This window comes from Morus notabilis, unplaced genomic scaffold (assembly GCF_000414095.1).
Source record: "Morus notabilis unplaced genomic scaffold, ASM41409v2 Scaffold9994, whole genome shotgun sequence".
Lineage (NCBI taxonomy): Eukaryota > Viridiplantae > Streptophyta > Magnoliopsida > Rosales > Moraceae > Morus > Morus notabilis.
The window spans coordinates 1-3,897 of NW_010357911.1; the positions used below are offsets into that span (position 1 = coordinate 1).

A 3,897-nucleotide genomic window follows, 5' to 3' on the forward strand; every position below is an offset into this window, starting at 1 on the left:
AAAAAAAAAAAAGAATTCCGGTATGAAGTTTTCGTTTAAATTAGATGATATCCTTAGTTTTTGGAGATTTTATTTATCTATTAGGAGAAGATGATGTGGCTATAGTCTCCAAGGAAGAATACATCAAATGCAAGTCCAAACACGGAGCAATGTCGGACACAACTGTTGGGACACTTGTCTTACTTAGGAGAGGCGTAACGGATTGGTATTTCATAAGCACCTCGGCTGCTCATTGTGCCATGGGACAAAAACTAGCCATCCACGTTTCAGAGTAGATTTTGTTGTTTTATCCTCCCCGGCGCTTTGTTTAGAGTTGTTCTTTTTCCTTTGAAATATGCTCGAGACACCGTCATTGTTTAACACCACCACTAATAAAAAATAGAAACTCACTTTCTATTGTTAACCACTAATAAAAGATAGAAGTTCACTTTCTATTAGTGGGTGCTCGTGCCTTATGACATCGTTGTTTTCCTTCTTTTCTTCCTTTCCATAAGAATTACGTTTTAGTTTACTCACTTGTATGCGTACCAGCTTGTTTTGTTTAAAACATTGTGTTCCATTTCTTTTATTTTAATAAAGTTGGTGGTTCATTTTGGGATGGAGTTTTCTAAAGTACACTAACCTAATTAGAATGTCTCAGTGACCTGTTTGGTTTATAAATTTGAATAAAAATTTAAATTTTGAGAAAGAAAATACTATAATAAAAAGGTTTGAATAGTAATTGAAACTTATGATACAAACATCAATACAAGCACGACGCGAAATGTGGGAAAAAATTTTTCCTTTCCTCACTCTATAAAATTCGGCCACTATAGCTAGGAGAGAGCAAAAATTGTGTTCTTCAATTATCTATGATATCTTATTTATAGAATAGTAGTTAGACTCTCAATTATCACCGGATCCATTTAAAAGATCAAAAAAAAAAAAAAAAAACGTGAAGCCCACTATTGTACGGTCCTCATAAGTCATAATTCACAAATTAGATATGGTGGCTTGTTGTTGCTGGGCTTTTTACGACAAACAAAACATGACACTAATATATCTGCCCATCAGCACAAACGCCGGTGGTATAAACAGATATTAAAATACTAGCTAGTTAGAAACTTCATTCAGGAAAAGATATTACATAATAATTAGTTTTGTTATCATATTTATTCAAACTGATTACAATTAGGAAAATAAAAAGAACGATTGAATAAACAAATATAAACTATTTAAAAAGCCATTACTATGATTAAGCTTCTAATAATTAGTAAGGGAGAATAATTCTTTCGGACATACCATAAATACTCGTCGTAATTTTCATTAGTAAGATCAAAGAAGACTATCAGTTCGCGAATGTCTCGGTGACCTGTTTGGTTTATAAATTTGAATAAAAATTTAAATTTTGAGAAAGAAAATACTATAATAAAAAGGCTTGAATAGTAATTGAAACTTATGATACAAACATCAATACATGCACGACGCGAAATTTAGGAGAAAATTTTTCTTTTCCTCACTCTATAAAATTCGGCCACTATAGTTAGGAGAGAGCAAAAATTGTGTTCTTCAATTATCTACGATATCTTATTTATAAAGCAGTATTAGACTCTCAATTATCACCGGATCCATTTAAAAGATCAAAAAAAAAAAAAAAAACGTGAAGCCCACTATTGTACGGTCCTCATAAGTCATAATTCACAAATTAGATATGGTGGCTTGTTGTTGCTGGGCTTTTTACGACAAACAAAACATGACACTAATATATCTGCCCATCAGCACAAACGCCGGTGGTATAAACAGATATTAAAATACTAGCTAGTTAGAAACTTCATTCAGGAAAAGATATTACATAATAATTAGTTTTGTTATCATATTTATTCAAACTGATTACAATTAGGAAAAAAAAACGAACGATTGGATAAACAAATAAACTATTTAAAAAGCCATTACTATGATTAAGCTTCTAATCATTAGTAAGGGAGAATAATTCTTTCGGACATACCATAAATACTCGTCGTAATTTTCATTAGTAAGATCAAAGAAGACTATCAGTTCGCGCAGTCAATCTTCTGAAGAAGTTGGCAGGCACAGAGGGCAACTTGCTCCGAAACCTCGGATGTCGGAGGTAATACAAACCGGCGACCAACGCCACCACCCTAAACGGCGTCGCGTAGAGAACAACGGCGGCGCAGAGACAGAACACCACAAAGAGGCTTGTAGCCCTAGGGTCTCTCCAACTCAATAAAGACTGAACCCTCTCCCCTTGCGTCGCCATGTCCCCCACGACCGTCTGGATCCTCCCCGCCACGCTCCGCAGCCGGTCGTATCTCATCCGGACGGCGTCGTTAGGCCTCGACGTCGGGAACGTGTCGAACTCCTCGTCGAGCTCGTCGGGGTGGACCGCCTCCGCCCACGAGAGCCTGGTATCCATGTGTGGAGGGTGCCGCGGGCGAAACCGGTAGTTCCACATTCCGATGAGCAACATGTAGAGAAACAAAGTGGGAAGGATCAACTCCGGATAGCAAACCAGTATCAAGAACAGAATATGAACAAGAACCGTCGTGATCGGATTCTTCCATTGACAAACATCCAGGAACCACCAGCCCATTGATATCATTCCCGAGAGCAAGGCCATTATTCGGAAGAAATTCGCTTTACTTCTCCTCATGCTCCACATGTGGGAATCAACATCAAGCATGAACTCCACCACCTCTTTCCGAAGTGGCGGCGCCCCCCCCCCTCTTCCCGAAGTGGCGGCTCCGCCCGTCCGAGCCTCGCCGACACGATGTTCATCGCTTGGTACCTCAAGTTCTCCACTTGGTTAACCGTCAAGGGGTGCAAATAGTGCATTTTGGGAAGCAGAGGGTGTCCGTACACATATATCATGTTGGCCAAAGAAAGAGTAGTGAAGCGAATCGCCAATTGGAGCTCTCCCATTTTCTTCACCCCTTGAGGGTGAAGGACTAAAAGAGGGTAGGAATGAGTGTAAATCCGGTAAGCCTCGAGCGTCGAGAGGCGAACCCGAACCTTCCCGATTCGAGAATCCCTAACCCCGCCACCGCCGCCGCCGCCGACACCACCATTCGGCTTCTCGCTTCCAAGGTGGCAATTGTCGAAAACTCCAAGAGTAATAACCGTGCAAGGATCATAAACCTCCCATGTGTATTGTTCATTCCATTTAGGGTTAAAATTGTCGAGAATAGTCCTCGTTCTAACCCATTTATGGCCGTATTTCGCGACGCAATAAGCGTCAGTACATCCTCTATTTCCGTCCTTCATTTTCATCGGAAGAAGGCCTTTCGCGCTCAAGACTCCGACCTCCAAAATCCCAATCGGCGGCTTCCAAAGCTGCCTGGCCGTTGGCCTTTGGTCGCTTATATACATTGTGGACTCATCAAGCACATGATAACCGCCTTCAAGACAAACCCTAAGGTGAATTCTGCTGGAGAACTTGAGCTCTTTTCTCCGGTCGGGCTCCAACATGCCGAAACTGTACTTTTCGAGGTTGAACCACCGGGAATGGACCGGCCGATGATCGAGGCGGCGGTCGAATGTGTCGAGTGGGAGGGCTATTTTCCCCACGAGGTCGTCTTTGGAAGGGTGAACTTTGTCCTCAACGGCAATAACTAACTCTTCCTCAAAAGGCTCCGCAGCTACAAAGACAAGATCTTCGTTCCAAAGCGGATTAGTAGTTCTTGTTGGGCAGATCTTGGTTCTTAGAATTTGGTTCCCAACCTGCATGATGGATATAGGATTGATTTAATAAACCAAAGTCCAAATACCTATATTAAGCCAAAAAGTAACATATTATTGTTTCAAAATTAAATTTGGCAAGGTGATTATAATTGAGGAAATTACTTTATTGTTTTGACGTCTTCAATACTGTTTCTAGTAAGTCTTATACCTTTTTTTTTT

The 3,897-nt window shown here is 40.5% G+C and overlaps 1 pseudogene; it reads right to left on the reverse strand.

Annotated features, from left to right (window-relative positions):
* Positions 1–1,998: 1,998 nt before the first annotated feature.
* On the reverse strand, positions 1,999–3,723 carry LOC21384095 (annotated as a pseudogene).
* Positions 3,724–3,897: the final 174 nt, after the last annotated feature.